Here is a 9,046-nt window from a genome sequence, read left to right on the forward strand (position 1 = left end):
CGGACGGTAAGTATACTGCTCCCCCGCTCCCCACTACTACTATGGCAACCAGGACTTTAATAGCGTCCTGGCTGCCATAGTAACACTGAAAGCATTTTGAAGACGGATACGTCTTCAAATGCTTTCAGTTCACTTGCGTTTTTCCGGATCCGGCGTGTACCTCCGGCAAGTGGAGTACACGCCGGATCCGGACAACGCAAGTGTGAAAGGGCCCTAATATGTAAATTTAGGTTATCAGGCATCTCGCATTATTACTGAACAGGTGCATAAAAAAAATCTGATGCTCTCAGCATTAGGGCCCATTCACAAGACCGTATGTAAGGATCCGTAGACCAGTGTTTCCCAACCAGTGTGCCTCCAGCTGTTGCAAAACTACAACTCCCAGCATGCCCGGACATCCTTTGGCTGTCCGGGCATGCTGGGAGTTGTAGTTTTGCAACAGCTGGAGGCACACTGGTTGGGAAACACTGCCGTAGACATTCCGCAATTTTGCGGAAGGTCTGCAGATCTATTCATTTCTATGGGCCCTCAAAATATGCGGACAGCACACTGTGTGCCGTCCGCATCCGTTGTTCTGTACTGCGGCTCCGCAGAAAAGATAGAACATATCCAAGAATAGGCATTTTCTATTATGGTTGTGGCCATGTGCGGTCTGCAAATTGCGGAACACACATGGCCATACGGTCGTGTGAATGGGCCCTTATAGGGATATTCCAGTTATAGATAGTTATGCCCCTCTCCACAGCTAGGATCCCCACAATCATGAGAATGGGGGCCACATACCCTGTGGAGTCCCCCTGAAATAAATGGAGCGACTGGTTGGAAAACCACACCGCTGCTCCATTCATTTCTATGGTAGTGCTGAACATATCTGAGTACAATGGCTATCTACGGCGCTCCCATAGAAATGAATGAAATGGAAATGAAAGAGCAGCGGTGCACATTTCTGACCAACCGCTTAGTCAATTTAAGGAGGGCACCACAGGGTATGGGTAATAATAACTAAAGGAGGGGCAGTTACTAAATAAAACTTCACTTTTAATATATTATGGTAAAAAAAGGTCCCTACACACAAACAAACATGTAAGTGATGGTAGTATAGGAGCTCAACTATTTAGTCATCTCGATGGTCACATATGAAGCTCTATACGGTCTCAGATCCATGACCAGTTGAGCTCCTATACTACCATCACTTACATGTTTGTTTGTGTGTAGGGGCCTTTTTTACCATAATATATTAAAAGTGAAGTTTTATTTAGTAACTGCCCCTCCTTTAGTTATTATTTTTCAGCTTTGGAGCAGTATTCAGGATAGGCTTAACCTCTCTACCCTGATTGACCTACCTACACGTCACCACAGGGTATGGGCTTGTGATCAGTAGGGGTCCCAGCAGTAGGACCTCCACCAATCTGATAGTTATCCCCTATCCTGTTGATATGGGATAACCTGCTATAACCAATACAACTTTAATGTTGAGAGTATCATGTACTTATGACCTGACCAGCATCCGCAGGGGCACTCCTGACTTCAATTGTATCACTGTCCTCCGTATGGTGATAGGGCAGTATTTTATGCTGCACTGCGGTATTTTGTGCTGCCTCATAGTATTGCTCGCCCCGTCTACTTATGATGTCACTGCCTACTTATGGCTTGTGTTGACCGCTTCTGTCAATTTGGACCTGCCTACAACTTGTGGCTACTTTTAGTTTTTTAGTTTTTCAGGGCCACTTTAAGTTCCCAGTCCGTCCTTCATTACATGATGAGGTCAACTGGCCATTGTCAATCAAATATAAGGGAAAATGGCTCTAGGTGCAAATTGGAGAACCTCTGGTGCTCCAACGGTCTTGGGCCGGAATGAACTGCCACTTTAAGCCAGGGAGACGGGGAGCAGGGGAGGCGTGTTGCCGGCAGCCTATCAGACAGGCCGCCGGACCGGCGCAGGCGGCGCGATGACGTCATCGGCGCGATGACGTCATTGCGCCACCTGCGCCGGTCCTGCGGCCTGACTGAGCCGCTGCGCTGCCGTAAAGTGATTAGATCTGTGCTGGCTGGAGGCGGGACCGGAGTATTCCAGAGAAGCAGGGAGGTAAGTATAAGTCTGACTGACATTTTTTTTTTTTTTCTTCTTTATTTCTGTCCCTATCTGGCTACTGGCCCTGGCACTTTATGAGGGGGGTGGGGGGCACAATCTGGCTAGTGGCTACTCCTGGCACATTATAGGGGGGCCCCTATCTGGCTACTCCTGGCACATTAGTGGGGGGCCCTATCTGGCTACTGGCACATTAGTGGGGGGCCTATGGCTACCGGCACATTATGGGGGGGCTATGGGTACTGGCACATTATGGGGGACCTATGGCTACTGGCACATTATGGGGGCCTATGGCTACTGGCACATTATGGGGGGGCTATGGGTACTGGCACATTATGGGGGACCTATGGCTACTGGCACATTATGGGGGACCTATGGCTACTGGCACATTATGGGGGGCCTATGGCTACTGGCAGATTATAGGGGGGCTATGGCTACTGGCAGATTATAGGGGGGCCTATGGCTACTGGCACATTATAGGGGGGGCTATGGCTACTTGCACATTATATGGGGGGGCTATGGCTACTGGCACATTATGGGGGACCTATGGCTACTGGCACATTACGGGAGGCCTATGGCTACTGGCAGATTATAGGGGGGCCTATGGCTACTGGCAGATTATAGGGGGACCTATGGCTACTGGCAGATTATAGGGGGCCTATGGCTACTGGCACATTATAGGGGGGCCTATGGCTACTGGCAGATTATAGGGGGACTATGGGCTGATGGCAGCTTATAGGGGGACTATGGGCTGATGGCAGATTATGGGGGCCCTATGGCTACTGGCACATTATGGGGGCCTATGGCTACTGGCACATTATGGGGGGCCTATGGCTACTGGCACATTATGGGGGGCCTATGGCTACTGGCACATTATGGGGGGCCTATGGCTACTGGCACATTATAGGGGGGCCCTATGTGGCTACTGGCACATTATAGGGGGGCCCTATGTGGCTACTGGCACATTATAGGGGGGCCCTATGTGGCTACTGGCACATTATAGGGGGGCCCTATGTGGCTACTGGCACATTATAGGGGGGCCCTATGTGGCTACTGGCACATTAGTGGGGGGGCTATGGCTACTGGCACATTAGTGGGGGGGCTATGGCTACCGGCACATTAGTGGGGGGGCTATGGCTACTGGCATATTAGTGGGGGGCTATGGCTACTGGCACATTAGTGGAGGGGCTATGGCTACTGGCACATTATAGGGGGGCCTATAGCTACTGGCACATTATAGGGGGGCCCTCTCTGGGTACTGGCACATTATAGTGGAGGGGGCCTATGGCTACTGGCACATTATAGGTCGGCTCTATCTGGCTACTGGCACATTATAGGGGGGCCCTATCTGGCTACTGGCACATTATAGGGGGGCCCTATATGGCTACTGGCACATTATAAGGGGCCCTATCTGGCTACTAGCACATTATAGGGGGCACTATGGGGACATTAGCTCAACTGGGGATATTACAAGGGGGTATTTTGTGCACTGTCTATTATAAGGAGAATTATTTCTACTGGGGGGCATTATGGTGGGCTTTATTACTCCCCCATGGTATGACCCCCTAGTAGCAGCACCAGCCTCTCCCTGCTCTGCTATCCCTCTGCCCCTTCTCCAAATCCTTATTATGAAATCTTTCTCATTAGGATAAAACACAACATCAGCTCCGCCGAGCCCCCGACCAAAGTGTGGAAGTGGCGTCCGAGATCCCCAAGGGTCAAGTAACTGTAAGTTTTCAAATAAAATATGTTTATGTTATACACATATAGCCTACACTGTGCCACACAATATACAGTTTCTCCTGCAAAAGTCATCAAGTGTCATGGGGGGGACACAGAGCAGCGCCCAGCGGGGAGGAGAGCCGATATATCGGAGCATGCCTAGTTTATTTTGTTTTACTGTGTTGTAATTTACATGGCTGACGAAAGTGGCAAGGGGGGGTCAGGAGGAGGCAGGGGAAATGGGAAAGCAGGAGGGGGCTCAGTGGGCCTCTGGGTGTTACTTGCCCCCTGGGCCAAAAGTTGCCAGTCAGCCCCTGATGGGAGATAAGTGAAAGAATCAAGGTGTCCTTTTTTGTTATTGTGGGTGTACCAGTGGTGAGGTCCCCAGTAATATGTAGATACTGTATGCGATAAATGTTGCTAGTGGGAAGGAAATTTTGATATTAAAATATAGAGATAAACAGAATGATAGAGACTTTCTATGTGCGGTTATAATGGACAATGTGAAAATTGAATTATACATCTTAAGTTGAAAGACTCAGCATCCTATAAATACATACGGTATTTCAGTTTTAATTATTTCCTCATACCCTGAATGCCTGTTGATTCATACTCTTGGTCGGCAACAGACACCACCCACATAGTAGGGTAGGTCATCAAAAGTATCCCGGATCTAACTCATGGCTTATCACCGAAGTTTGTTAATAACTTCTTCCAGGAGTAAAATATAGATAACACCCACACAAAGAATGTCCCTGTCTAGAGTGTATAAGCATATATGTCAGTACCTAGGACAATCCTCTCAGCTGACAGGGAGTGATTGTGGTAAAAAATTATGCTTTGCTATGGCAAGAGACATGTGCTAAGAAACCCAACAGATCTTTTTTATTTCTATTTTTTTATTGTTCATTGCTATTTTTTCTTTAAAGGGTTTTTCAACTTCATATGGATCTTTAAATACTCTCAGCCAGCGGGACCTGTCAAGGGAGGCATACTTACCTGCTCCCCAATGCTCGGTTTTTCCAACACTATCCTCTCTGTTATTTGGTCACACATGTAGGAGACACATTACTGCTGCAGCCAGTCATCGACTGCAGTGAAGTATATAACACTATCCATGCCAGATGTTTACGTGCTTGGACTGAAGCAAAGTGTAGATGGGGCTGGAATCGAGTGTGAAGGAGCGGGTAAGTATGCTAGCCTCCACAGGTCACGCTAGGGAAGTTGCCTTGCATTACTAAGGATCTGGGTTCACATCTGACTAAGGATAATGTCTACATGGAGTTCATATGTGTCACAGTAGGGTACAGTGCAGTCCTAAAGCTCTTCCCACACCACTGTTGCTACCTACTTGCACGATTCATCCCAAAAACGGCGGCCCACAACTGGACAGTAGTTCCTTCCTATTGATGACAGATAGACACCTAAAATAACAGGTGAAAATAGCAAGCCAGAAGGAATAAACAGACGGACCAGGTCAAAACCAGGAGATAAAAACAGAGTCAAATCAATAGGCAAAAAGAGTAACAATACCAAGTTGGATCAAACACAGAGGGTCATGTCAAGGTCCAAACACAAAAGAAGGCAGGGTCAAGATCCAGGCAGAAGTCAGTCAACAGGATTCACAATGGCAAGATTGGCAGTCAGAGGCAAGTCCAGAAATAGAGAACGAGACAAACAGGCTATTGAGGCTTAACAGATGAAATCACAGGCAACTGTGGCCAGCAGTTATCTGTTTGAATACCCTGCCCTGCAGGTCACATGATGCACCATGAGCCACGTGACCAGCATCTGCATCCGATTGGCTGGCACTCCAGAACGCTGAGCTCCGGCCTGGTTGCTATGGAAAATGGAAGCTGGCACTGCCATTTGCTGACAGTCACAACTGCCGACATCCAGGATCTAACAATACATTCTCATCTTTGCATTGGTTGCCCCATATTTCTCTAAAAATATACTAATACATTATACAGTGTGTGAGATATTCTGAGCCCTACTGGGGGCAGGGACTAATATGAGTGATGACATATTTTTTCTGTACAGTCTTCTCGAATATTTTAGTGCCAGAAATGTATAAATACATAAAAAAAACAATCTGAGAATCCACCTTATTACAAAGAGTTTGATAAAGATTATGAATTAAAGTTACAACAGAGATTATCTCCCCTTCTTACCTGCTCTGCAGCACTGGCGCTCTGAATGTGCTGTGGACAGGACCCTAAATTGTGACTGACAGCACAGGCAAGCAGCAGTATGATGATGTCATCATGCCACTTGCCTGCACAATGTGCTCACAGTGCTGCTAATTGAAGTGTTTATTAGACAAGAAATCTATAGCAAAGGCCAAGGGCTACTGCACATGCCGAGGAGCTCTCCTATTAAAACCAATGGAGATGCAGAGCGGTGTCCAGCTCGAGAGCTGCTGTGCATGCCTGATTAAGTGCATTTCTTTGATCCTGGTTACCAGTCAGAAGATGAAATGATTGCGCTGCACAAGCGACATTGAACAAAATCACATTGGAATTCTTATGGAAGGAACAAGAACTTTTTGTTGCAATATAGAAATTATACCTAGATGAACCATATTGATTTGGCATAAAAATGTGATATCAATGTGATATCAATGTGATAGGACTCTTTATTTTGTCTTTTAATGTGATGTTTAAATAGAGAATATACAAGTCTTATGGTAATTATGGACTGTAAGTGATTTTTGGGTATATACTGTACATTATTTTTGTATAGAAGTTGTATTTGACTTATGTGGCCCTTATACCGTAGGTTGGTTAATATAGGTGTATGGTATATAATATATGAGCTTCACTTTTTGAATTGAATTACTGAAATAAATAAACTTTCAATGATATTCTAATTTATTGAGATGTTCCCGTATATTCACTTGAAGACCATGTAAACCTCTGCCTTTTGGCTGCTCCACAGCCACATTTCACTTACGTGGAGGCTGCTAGAACACCTCCCTAGTAGGTCATTTGGCTCCTTTAAAAAAAATCACTCTAATGTATGTGTGTGGGAAATTTAGATTTGGAGCCCCACTGGTGATAGGGACTAATGTGAAGGATGACAATCTCTGTGTAACCATTGAGGAATATGTTTCCGCTATATATATTGTGGGGGGTTAGTTCTTCTCCGGGGGTCATTCCACAGATACAGGACACCAGGTTTCAGGACACCAGTTTTCAGGTCCAAACATTGCATTTATTGTGCAAAACAAACATAATACAAAGCAAATACCTGCCCGGCTGGGCTCTAACTAAACATAGTGCAGAATCCCTGACTCACCTATAGAGTGCTGTTCAGACACAGTCATAACATGCGGCTTTCTCAGCTAGCCCAGCAGCCTCCAGGCTGTAGCAAACGCAAGTACTTTGGGGGATTGTGGTCCAGCAGTCCTCCCGACTCTGACCTTGTGGCCCTTGTACCGCAGGCGTCACTGCGACCCCCAAATTCCAGGCTGTCACTTAGCCTCGTGGTCCCTCAGCCTAGCCCAGCTGAGGCCACACAGACAGAGCCTCCAGGCCTCTGTCTACAGGTAACACACTCCCCCCTTTCTGACACTCTGGGAGGTGCTTTATGCCAGGCTGATTACCTCCAGCTTGTCTCACCTGTGGTGGAACAGGGGTGTGGACGCACTATCCACCCCTTCCTTGCCTCCAAACTGCGTGAGACCTGTCACTGTCTCAAATATATATATATATATATATATATATATATATGTTATCAACATGTGGACTCATGATTCTAGCTACTGGTAGATATTGATGTAATCTCTTCATGTTGTTTTGGTAGATGCCTCCTAAAGTACATTGAGGTAAGTATTCAGTATGTGCTATCATTACAGTAACCTATTAGAGTGTGTATCCTTCACCGTAATAATATGTGATGTTGTACATCTAGATAAAACAATAGGAAGTAAGGTACATTAAATATGCCTTGTGCACATGGTTATCACATTCATGTGTACACTGTTCTCATTAATTGTGGCATTGTAAATAGATTGACCACTTATCTTTTATGCTGACACTTTATTGGGATACCTTCTGTTAGGAAAACAGGCTAAACAGTAAAATTATAAAGTTATTGGATATCAGAATATTTTCATAATTGCAAGGGAAAGTAGATGTGGATCCACTGTACCAACTTACTGGTTTGGCTTTGGGCTAGGTTTGGCTTTGGCTAGGTGTTATCCTAAAGGTGTTATCCTAGCGGTCCCCTAGCTTTTACCTTTTAACTTCTATTCAGGGAACTGGCTTTCACTGCAGGAGATCCACCAGGTTGCCACCTCATTGAATAGTCCAAGTGTAGTTGGCGGCTGACCCATGGGGTTCACAGACACCGGTGCAAGCAACTGATGGATCTGGCAATACTCATGGTCAGGAAACAGACCTACGTCAGGGCAGGAAGAATTTGTGCAAATCCAAGGTCAGGGCAGGCAGCAATGGATCAATACAGTAAACAGGCTATGGTCAGGACAGGCAGCGGATGGTCAGAGTGGATAAACAGGCAGGAGTCTGGTACACAGACAGGCAGACAGAAAGTACACCTTCACTGGTAAACTAGCAAGCTAGGAATCTAAAGCTCAGGCACCTCTCCTTTAGGAAAGGCGACTTAAGTACCCACCGGTGTCCATCCATTGGCTGGCAGAAATTGAAGCAATTGTGCACTGGCCATTTGGGAGTCGAGAAGTGCGCGCTCGCCCTACGGGAAGCAGAAAGAAGCCTTGCAGCCTGGTGCTGACTGCAGCCTTCACCAAAAGACAAATGACTTTAGTGGCCATCCCCACTGTTGGAAGGCAGAGGTGACCTAGCGGGACAGGCCGCCGGGGCAAAGGCTGTCTAAGTGATCCAGCACCTTTCCCTGCCTCAGATAGTGGAACTGCAACTGGCAAGAAGTCTCACTTTGATAATAACATTATACTTAAAAAATGCAGGAGTTTTAGAGAAATTCAATATTAATGGCCTACCCTTAGGATCCTACTCAGGCACAGTACCCGACAATTGTTAGCAGCCTCATCTGATATTGCAGCTCAGTCCTATTCAAGATAGTTGCAGTACCAGACACAGCCACTACAAAATGTAAGGTACTGTGCCAGATAGACAATGAAGGGGAACATACCATGGATCTGATATTGATGGTCTATCCTAACATATAAAATTGTCTTGTAAAAGTCGAGAACCTTAAGAAAAACATGCACAAATAAAATGGTAAAACAAATGA

Source organism: Bufo gargarizans, chromosome 3 (genome assembly GCF_014858855.1).
Source record: "Bufo gargarizans isolate SCDJY-AF-19 chromosome 3, ASM1485885v1, whole genome shotgun sequence".
In the NCBI taxonomy this organism is placed as follows: Eukaryota; Metazoa; Chordata; class Amphibia; order Anura; family Bufonidae; genus Bufo; species Bufo gargarizans.